Source organism: Mastomys coucha, unplaced genomic scaffold, assembly GCF_008632895.1.
Source record: "Mastomys coucha isolate ucsf_1 unplaced genomic scaffold, UCSF_Mcou_1 pScaffold21, whole genome shotgun sequence".
Taxonomy (NCBI): domain Eukaryota; kingdom Metazoa; phylum Chordata; class Mammalia; order Rodentia; family Muridae; genus Mastomys; species Mastomys coucha.
In genome coordinates, this window is record NW_022196904.1 from 146,875,039 (window position 1) to 146,886,383 (window position 11,345).

Genomic DNA, 11,345 nt, shown 5'->3' on the forward strand with positions numbered 1-11,345 from the left:
CTCCTCCTCCTCCTCCTCCTCCTCCTCCTTCTTCTTCTTCTTCTTCTTCTTCTTCTCCTTCTCCCTCTCCCTTTCCCTCTCCCTCACCCTCTCCCTCTCCCTCTCCTTCTCTCTCTGACTGTCTCTACTCCCTTCCCAGTTCCCCTCCCCATGCTCTAAATAAACTCCATTCCATACTACATCTGGCATATGGCTGTTACCTCAGAGGGAAGGGATGGATGCCTTGGCATGGGCCTGATGAGGCACCCCCTGCCTACCTTAGTATGCCTGGCTCTACCAGAACATATCCTGGCTTCTTTCTTTTTTTTATAAAATGTAATAGTATCAATTACTAATATATATATATATATATATATGTATGTATACTAATAACTAGTAATCAATTACTAATATATATACATATATATAGTTATTTTACTATAGACTTTAAGTGCATATTTTGCAATAAGTGACACCTACAGTTATTCGTGGGTCTGCACATTAATATATACATGTCTGTGCACCAATAACACTGCACTTTCTACTGTCTTAATAAGAAGGCTCCGTACAAGGCAAAATCATACACATGTACTTAAAAATATCTCTTCTCTCCTAGAATTTGTACATTTTCATAAAACTTTAGAGTCAGGTTCTTATTATCTATACTAGTGTCATAGAAGCAAAAGCAGCTACTGTCCTGAGTGCATAGCTCAGCTTGGAGACACAGCAAACTTCCTGAGCCTCCCAACTCTTGAACACAACACATTTCTCTCTTAGGTTTTTTTTTTTTTTTAATTCCACCAACATCTCTTACTTCCTGTTTCTTCTGGTATCTGTTTCCGTGTGTTCTTAATAGTCATTCTATTGCAAATTTCAAATTTACTGAATTAACTTGTGGGATAATGCATCATGTTTTATTCTGGGTTGTCCTGTCTGTTTGGGGTTTGTTGTTGTTGTTGTTGTTGTTGTTGTTGTTTCTTTTGATGATTGTAAAACTTGACAAAGGCTTATGATTTTATCATTCTCCTCAAAAACGTCACCTCATGATCCATCCATTCACTAATTTTTCTCTTTCTTTTATTTCTGAGTTTCCCTTTGGGTTTTTCTCTTCACAGTGACTTTTAGTTCAGTTTGATACCCTTTTGCTGATTTCTTGGAATATTCTCTATTTGTCTTTTGTTATTCTTCCATTTGACTACAAGCTTTTACATCTACATGTTCTCTTTCTCTGTGGCTTTGCCACCATTCCCCAAGCTATGAACTGGCATTTACATTATCATTTATAACAATAATTTCCTCTTTGACCCATGCATAACTCAAAAACACCATCTGCGAACCTTCAAGTAATGTTTAGGTTAATTTTAAGTGTTTTAAATCTTTTGATAAGTATTGAGAACTGATTTATAGCCCTGTATTATTCCATCTGTACACAAATAGGATGTGTGTCCTATCATTTTTAAGTTAATGATTCTATAAATAATTCAGTCATATTTGTTACATTGCTTGCTCAAATCTCTCTTATTACTGATTTTTCCCTTTCCAATTTTACTGTTTTAGTTACTGAGGTACACAAAACTTTCCTGCTCTGTGTGAGAATTTGTTACAGGTGAGGTGATGATGATGATGATGATGATGATGATGATGATGATGATGATGATGATGATGATGATGATGATGATGATGATGATGCTATCCACTCTTACTTCACATTGATTCTTCTAGTGAATGCATGGATTACTTTTGTAGGTTAAAAACTGTCTTAAGTTCTCAATATATTATTGAAACTAACTGAAATATGGTGCCTGAGGTCAGAAAGCTATTTTTGAAACTCAAAAGTTACCTCTAAACATTTAACATGAATGAAGTTCAGTCCATTTGAGAAAATATCTGATACATCATGGTTCCAAATCTATCTTAGAATTCCATAGGTTCTTCTTTGTGTGGGAGAGCTTTGCTTTTGTATTGTTGCTCTGTGTTCTTACCATCATTAACTGAAATCTTGAGACATATTATAAACCAGAGATAATACCCACAACAGGAAATGAAAAATATGTCTTTGGGGTTGGGAAATTGAGCTCGGCAATAAAGCAAAGGAAGGAAGGAAGGAAGGAAGGAAGGAAGGAAGGAAGGAAGGAAGGAAGGAAGGAAGGAAGGGTAGGTCACTCAATAGACTGACACTTCATCAGCAAATGTACACCTTAATCCACTGTATACCTCTAAGTGTCTGTGCAAAAACCAGGGAATTTTTTAAAGAAAATTGATTCCAGAAGTACAGGATTATTAAAAAGGGAAAAGATAACACTAGTCTCAGAAAGTATGACTTCAGAAAGCCAGAATCAAAAAGAGGAAAGCAGAGGAAAAGTGACTTGAAGCAGTGCTGTCTTTGGTGGTGGAGCCTGAGGGGCGAGCCTGTGGGGCAGGGCTCAGAATCAGGAGCAGGTGCTGCCTGGTTCTTGTTGCACTGAGTTTCAGAGTGTGGGAAGAAGCTGGGAATGACACCAACTGCTACTGGAACCAGTTGGGGTGACAAAAGTATAAACTGCAGACAGATGATGGAACAAACCTATAGTTCTTCCTCCTACATTCCAGCTTGACAGAATTTAACAAGGAGCCAACTGGCAAAGCGGAAATGTGACTATGGTTGCCCCAACCCTGAGACACATGCAGTGAGGAGTGAGGCTCAAACCATTAGTGATACTTAGTGGAGTCTTTGCAGAAATAGTTTAAGTCATTTCTTCATTTAGGGAAGGTTTCTATATCCCAAATTGGGTGATATCATTCACACTGTCATATAACAAAGATATATGTATTATGTGATGTCACAGTGTGTTAGAAAGGGAAGGGTGCCAATAATCAGTACAGTATATATGTCCCTGAGGGTTGAACCCTCTGCCTTACATACATCACAGGTGACCTTGCAAATGACTGGTGTGAGTACAGAATGTTTGGAGTTTATTCTTAATAGAAACTAAAATTCTAATGTTTTCTTTCTATACTGGTTGGGAGATCTTTGAAAAAAATAGCTCCTACTCTTTGTGGAGACCATTGGTGTAGACCAGGGAATGCAAAAGGAGTCTATATCTATCTGCTGCCTACTTAGTTTTTAATAAAGTTTTATTGGAACACAACCATGTTGATTTGCTTTCATGTCATCTATGATTGCCTTTACCCTCTAACAGCAGAGTTGAGTCCATATGTGCTGCTACCTCTAACATACTGGCTATTTGGCCTTTATAGAAAAGTTTGCTTGCCCCTGTTCTAGACATTATTGTTCAATACAGTTTTCTACAATGATGAAAATACTTCATCTCTGTGGTTTCCATAATGGTAGCCACTAGACACAGTGGCTACTGAGGTCTTGAAATATAACCAGTATAGCTGAAAAACTAAAGATTTCATCTTTTCATTTTAAAAGATACATCTGCTTAGTTACAACTGTAAGAATGCAAGAAAACCAAATAGTGACAGAAGTGGTAGCTGTGCTGCCGTTTAGAATTTGGGCTTGGAGATGATAGAGTGAAGAATAAGAATTTCCATGCCCATGAGAAGGCGTCCCTCACCCCTAGGAAATCAAGTTGGTCACATGACCTGTGCTGTAGGCTCAGATGGCAGCAGGAGTGATGTGCAACCCTACAAGGCCAAAGCGATTGAACAGCTCTGCTTAACTGTGCAGCACCAATCCCTGTGCTGAGAAACCGGTGCTATAAGATGATGCTGTGAGAGCTCTCCAGCCTAGCTCTACCTAGGCCATAAGGCGCAGCTGCAGCCCGCAAGACGTGCACCTGTAGCCAAGCCAATGGGGTTTGACTTAAGGAACTGAAGTCTGAAGGTTATTTTCACTCCAGCATAACCTACTCAAAAAAAAGCTGCTCTGAGATAGCGTGCCTCAGCATACTTTACTGCCGTCCTTGCCTTGTATGCACAAATAAGTAAGAGGACCACAAGTAAGAGGACCACGACTGGAGCTGGCACAAGGCTGAGGGTCAACAATGCTACCTTCGAGTTTCCTGAGAAACAGTGGGTCTTTAGAGTTCTGTGCCAGCGGGGTTTGGGGCTGGTTTGTCACCTAATACAGTAGTTGGCTCTTAAAGGGCATTTCTTCCTCTAGGGCCTTCCTGCTGCACTGCTTTTGAGACAGGTCCATGAAAATGTGGAATCCTGGCTCTGCCTTTCTGCGAGGCTCTGTGTTGGCTTCTTTCAGCCTCTGTTTCCTCTTATTTAAGTGTGTATAATTAGAGCATAATTGGCATCAGCCATGATGTTACAGCACCAGCAATGACTGACAATAGCTGTTGGTGACCACATCAGCTCAGAAACACGTGGCTTAGAGTTAGAGTGTTGAACCTCTCTCCCTCAGGCTCATGCTGAAGGCCTGGCCCCTAAGTCAGTGCTATTGAGTGACTTAGGAGCCTGCTAGGGAAGCCCTTTTAACTCATTGGAAAGGTATCCTCAAGGAAGCCTGGCCGCGCCCTTTTCTTCTCTGCAGCTTCCTGGTTATGAGGCAGAAGGTTTACTCCATCACAGACTTCACCGCAAATGAGCCGCCTTACCACAGTGCCAACTGGTCATGGACGTGAAAATCCCAAAGTGCCCACCAGTGGGAAACATTTTTCTAAATAAATAAATGCTGTCATGTATTTCACTGCAGTGAGTTAAATTGATGAATAAAATGTACCTTTGTCTTGGCTCTTCCTTTTTGAGGAAACACCCACGTTCTCAGTGAAACTAACTCCCCTACCCAAGACAAAATCTGTCCCTTCCTCCACCATTCCTCCTCTGAGCTCCCTCAGTACCCAGCATGGTTTCTATCTGCACATTTATTACAACCACACCACCATTTGATTTGTCTTCTGAAAAACAGCCTAATGGTCATGGATGATCTTATCTTTGTTTCAATCCAATTTTCTCTATTAGAATTTCCATCACAGAGCCATCCATTAACAATCACAGAAAGCGTAGGAAGAAGGAAGAAAGGAAGATGAAAAAAAAAGGTTTAGAGATACACGTCAGTGATAGGAAATGGGACTTGTAATGTGTGAGGCTCTGGGTTCAATCCATAACACAGAAATGGAGGAAAAGGAGGGAAGGGAAAGGAAGAGCATCCAGAGAGGGAGAGGGAGAGCGAGGGAGGCCAGGGAGAACAGGGCGAGGGGAAGCAGTTCTGGTACCTATAAAACCGAAAATACCCAGAAATACAGCTTCATCTTCTGAGAAAAACGTGCCTTCCTTTTAAAGAAGTGCAAAATCTCTCTGAGTCATGCAGCATTCTAAATGAATTTTCAGTTGACAGGCAATCTATAAAAGGAAAGACATCATTGCAGATTGATGAAGTTGAGGCAGGTTCTTCTCTTCCTCTTGGTGCTTAGGCCCACATTTTCATAATTATTTCTATTTCATTAATCAGTTAACTATAAAAGGCAATTCGAGAGGTGAGAGGGAATATATTTTGGGAACTATGTTACAAATGCCACAAGGGAAAATTGGCAGCACTCTCACAGTAAGGCCAGCCCCTTGCAGAGAAGAGCCTTCATAAAAAACATGTCAGACCTTTATTGCAATCACGCTTCTCTTTGGGGAAGAAATGGCCCCAGTAACACAATGTAATAAAGCATTAAAATTTTTTAAAATAGGAAAAAATCAAACCCTGTGACATACAGCATAAAAATGGAAAGGGAATCTTATAAGCACCTTCAAGGGCCACGTAAGGTTGTAGCCACTGAGGTTATCATCAATTTCTCTTTGCTGTTGCCCCAAATATGCTACTGCCCAGGTTGATGGCAGTGTAAGAGGAAGGTTATTCCTCCCAGTAAAGGACAAGGGAGCGGTGGCAAGAAAGGAAAAGAAACCAATATTGCTTACGAAACTCAAAGAAAGTGCTGCTGAATTATTTATGTCTAAAGTTTGAATGTTCCCTGCTGCTGTGAGCTGTTAGGAAGTCTAAAAAGAAAGTAATAGAATTCCCTCCCTCTGTCCAAGAGGACAGCTTCTTTGAAATTGGGGACCCTTGGAGATGAAGCCCTACCAGTCTTTGAGGTTCAGCACAGAGCTCGGGGTTGCTTGAGGTAGAAGTTTAGATGAAAAGTATTTCCAGGTGTGCAAAAAAGTCAGTACTATCAAATTGCTCTGGGACAAGAGTAGCCAACAGAAGGTTATCTGTCATCCTGAACAGTCCTTCCATGATTCTCAGAGGCCATATGTCTCTCAATTTGTAAGGCGCTCAGCAATTGTGTGCAGTCAACCACACTGTCTTCATTCGAAATAATGAAAACAACCAAGGTTCAAGATCCAGGGGTCAAACTGAACCCATTCAGCATCCAGGGAAGATTGCTACTTCTTTATTAAGTGAATTGCACAGATTGGGTATCAGCCTAACCAAGGGACATTTTCCTGAACTGTGGAAGGTCATTGTGTGCTGATAGCTTTAGATCAGCATTCTCAGGGAAGTGAGAAAGGGCCAAATTTTTGTGACCATACTGCATTGCTCCCAGAGGCTAAAGGGAGAGAGTTCATAACCCCATTCATCAGTGAACAACTGGATGGATGGCCAGACAGAAAAAAGAATACCATAGGTTCCCACCTCCACAGAAATCAGCTAAAGTCATTTTTGGAACGTAAACAATATTTCTCTAGAAAATCTGAGTACAAGCCCTATGTCTATGGAAGTCAGACCCCAGACTCCATGAGGTCTGCAAACCATGGAAATTTCCAATCTTCTTCACTGAGAGAGTAAATTTCTTAGTAAAAGTAAATCAACTGAGGAAGTCCAGAGGATAGGGGGAAAGATTTTTATTATCCGTCGATTAAGAATTAAAGTTACTTTTCATGGCTGGAGAGTTATCTCAGTAAATCTCTTGCCATATGTGATAGCTAAAATTGATTGTCAAGTTGATAGGACCTAAAATCACCTTGGAAACTAGTCGCTGAGCACATTTGTGAAGGGAATGTTCTAGATCAGGTTATTGATGGTGGAAATACCAACCCTAAATGAAGGCAGCACCATCCCGTGGTCTGGGACCCCAGTATATAAAAGAGATGAAGGGAACTGAATGCAAACGTGTCTTTTTTCTCCATCTTGCTTGCAGGCACAACCTACTGTACGCACAGCTTCCTACTCCTGTGGTCATGACTTCTTTGTCATAGTGGACTGCATCCTCTCAAACTGTAAACCAAAAATAAAGCTTCCTCCATTCAGTTACTTTTATCAGTCATTCATCCCAACAATGGAGAAAATAACCAATATGCCCTGCAGATATGAGAACCTGGCTTCAGAGCTTTATGGAGTCCAAGACAAGAGGATACTTGTGGCCTGTTGGCCATCCAGTTTGGATGAATTGGTAAATTCTAAGCTCATTGAGAGACTCTGTCTCAAAAATAAGATGAAGATCAATTCATATAACAGCTGAGGGGGCTGGAGAGACAGATAATTGGCTAAGAGCACTGGCTACTCTTCCAGAGGCCCATAGTTTGGTTCCCAGTACCAAAATGGCTACTTTCGGCTAATCATAACTTCAGTTTAAGGAGATCTGGCATCCTTTTCTAATCTCCATGGGCACCAATCACTCACACATGTGAGATATATAGATGTATATAGACATATATATGTATATATATATATAAATATACATATGTAGAGACAGATACATATGTGTGTGTACATATATACGTGTACATACACACATGCAGCTCAAACACATAATATAAAAATAAACCTAATAAAAAAAAACTTAGATCAATCTCTGGCCTGCAAACATGTGCACACATATATAAACACACACATGCATACAAACACACACATACAAACATGCATACATATACAAATATATACATGTATATACAAATAAGTACACATATATACACACATATAAACACATATACCAAAACATACACTACACATACAAACATATACAACACAAATATGTACACAAACAAATTAAAATTTTCTGTGTTTAAAAAAAAGTAAAATCTCACAGTAGAAAAATATTCACCACTAGTTATTTATTGCTTTAGGTGAATGAGATTGTAAAATTGACTCTCATCTTCCTAAATTTAATAAGTGAGAAAGTTATAGTCTGATGATCTTTAGTTATTTTCCAAAGACTAATGTCAACCTAATCTCTATACTGTGGCCCTGTATTCATAAAAACTTACAACCTAACTCCCCTCGACAGAAGTATATTCTGTCTCTTGTAATATCACAATAATAGCAAGTCTCTTCTCCAAAATGACCCGGTTTAAATGAGTTCATATTCATATTACCTAGATGAGGTACTTCCTAAATTTAAACACTCTGTTACTTCTTATTTGAAAAGAAATTTCTCTACAAATAGAAAATATCTAAAATAATATAGTTCGAACATTCCTAATCTGAAATCCAAAATACTCCAAAAGTTAAACCTTATTGTGTACCATAATGCCATACAAAAATAAATTGTGCTAAAATATTATATGAAATTACCTTTAGGTAATGGATAAAAGATATTTGTGAAACATGAGTGAATGGAGGGTCTACTTGCATGGAGATTTTTGATTTGAGGGGTTTGCACCAATTTGAAAAACAAACCATATAGCTTCAAAATATCAAAAAAAAAAAGGGTGAAGAAAATGTAGTTCAAGAATAAAAGTCTACTTATCTTTATTATACCATAAATATTCATGACTATCTATGAAAAGTTAATGTTTATAAAAATGTATGCACACAAGCACAGGTCACATAGGACACCATCAACAGTTGAAACAAACAAATATAAAGTTGTATTAAAATCCTCACTGCACCGAATTAACAGTAGTCAAACTAGAAACTGCAAAGATTATGTAGCTACCTCCTATTAGTACTGCTGTGAGCTCAACTGTGGCAAGTATCCACGTGTAACACCATGTGACACTGTCCTGTGTAAGCAGCTGTGTCTCTAGTACATGATGTATGTCATGGAGCAGAGGGCTCCCTCACAACTGTTACATACTTCTCACCATGTTATGCACAGAACATACAAAATGAATACCAATCACTAATTACATTACTTCTAACAGCAGACTATTTGGGGTGAATTAAAAGTAAGGATCAAATTTAAGACAGCATGGGGGGCAGTGTCTCTAACTACCGCTTTGTTGCAGATTTGGTTACATTCTAGTTCCTACATCTCCACCATATCCTCAAAAAATCCCACCCACCCTGTCTCATAGGTATCTGGATATGGGAATTTGGATATTACACAAAAGCATGCATGAGTAATTGAGCCTCACAACCACACAGCCTATCAGTGAGTTGCAAGATGGTAAGCAAAAGCTAATACATTTGTTCTTGATGTTTTAAGAATTCTCTCATTAGCTCTCTTGGGTCACATGACTTGCTCTATTTGCATAACTGAACAAGGTTGTATCACCAAGTCGCCCTAGGGAGAAGGTGCCACTGGCCAAGCTCACGGCTGTTGTGGTAATGACAGGGGTTGTTTGCTTCTCCACTTAAGGCTCCCTTCAAACATCTTTAACATTTCAAGTTATGCTTCAAAATTACTCGAGGCAGCTGGGCCTAACGTCTGAGTCTCCTTAATTGAATCCTGTTCTTAAGTCTCTGCTGTTTTTAGCATTTGTTTGTTGTCATTATTACAATATTTGTTTATCTCTCTAAGTAAGTTAAACATGAACATTCTGAAGTGATCTTCTAGGGGTGTGAGAAGACAGGAAAATCTTCATGCACACAGAAAGAAGTCTCATGACAAGGTCAAAAGGACATGGTCAAAAGGTCAAAAATACACTTTAATTCCATGTGTCATATAGGGCATTGAAGGAAGAGTGCCAGGTCACAGAGTAGAGTACCTTATCAACCCATATTACTCTGCCAGCAAAGTCTACAGGGGCCTCCGATCTCCAGGGTAGTCTGAGGAAAGAAGAAGGAGACATGCCCTGGTATCTCTGGCAGCATTACATTACAAGACCAAGGAGATACCACACTCGCTCTCTTAGGTACCAGGACATGCTATAGAAACAGCCAGACCCACAGAAGAGCTTCATCTCTCAGAATCTGTGGGGCTGCATAACAGAGTAACTCTTCCAACTCCACCAAACCATCACCACAGTATCTTGCTCAACCACAGCACAGGTGGTCCTCTTCAAAAGAACTCCTCATCAACCTTCTATTGGAAAGACAGATTGCAAAATCAAAACAGCACTCTACTCACTAAAACATGGAAAATTCTGCCAATGAAAGACTTGGCATCCATGCTTTTAATGCCAGAGAGGTATTATCCTCGCTAATGACCCAATCTTCAACTTGGGTGAGATACCTTTTAATAAGAAGGGAAGCAGGAAATAATCCACTAAGATGGCATTCACCAACACACAGGCCAATTTTACTGAATCTGGAGAAGAACTAACAATGTCAAGCCTTCTCATCCATGAACAAAGAAAAGTGGAGAAGGAACTTACCATGCAAACCTCTCACGGTGCCCATCACTACCCTTTACTGAAGCATAAGAAGACAGTTATTTTTACCTACACTACTGTGGTAGTGACTCACACTGCATGGCTGATGTTCATGTACATTGTAAATATCAAGTATTTGTATCACTTTTTCACATGGGTTTTAGTATGTTTTCTGAAGCAGATTCTGTTTTGGAAGAGATGACACAGTAGATGAAGTGGTGTCATGCCAAATCATTTATCATGTTTCTCTAGACACATTTGATTCTGAAAACATGAGCAAAACAAGCCATTTCTCTCAGAATAACATTTTCTCTCTTCTAAGAAAATAAATATAAAGCCGAGTGTGTGTGTGTGTATATGTGTGTCTCTGTGTGTGTGTGAGTGTGTGTGTGTGTGAGTGTGTGTGTGTGTGAGTGTGTGTGTGTGTATGTGTATGTGTGTGTATGTGTATGTGTGTGTGTATGTGTATGTGTATGTGTGTGTATGTGTATGTGTGTGTATGTGTGTGTGTGAGTCTGTGTGTGTGTATGTGTGTGTATGTGTGTCTGTGTGTGTGTGAGTGTGTGTGTGTATCTGTATGTGTGTGTATGTGTGTGTATGTGTGTGTGTGTGTGTGTGTGTGTGTGTATGTATGTGTGTGTATGTTTCATGTTGGGGGATGTGCATGTAGAAGCCAGAAGTCATCTTTGGATATCATTCCTCACATACTCCACCCCTCCACCCTTGTTTATTTGAGACAAGGTCTCCCACTTGGTTTGAAAACCATCAATTAGGATAGCCTGGCTGACCATTAAATCCAGAGATCCATCTGTCTACACTTTCTCTGTGCTAGTATTACAAATATGTACAACCCTTGCACAACATTGTTTTTAACCATGATTATAGAGATGTAACTCGAGTCCTTAAACCTACAGAGCAAACACTTTATTGACTAAGATCTCTCTTCA

The 11,345-nt window shown here is 39.5% G+C and overlaps 1 long non-coding RNA gene across 1 annotated transcript in view; it reads right to left on the reverse strand.

The window, feature by feature from the left end:
- The window catches only part of LOC116101107, a 56,880-nt gene extending 51,672 nt beyond the window's left edge, over window positions 1-5,208 (reverse strand). Inside the window, exon 1 of the long non-coding RNA XR_004122775.1 lies at window positions 5,148-5,208. This is a non-coding gene — a long non-coding RNA (uncharacterized LOC116101107). The remainder of the gene's footprint in view (window positions 1-5,147) is intronic.
- Between the last annotated feature and the right edge of the window lie 6,137 nt (window positions 5,209-11,345).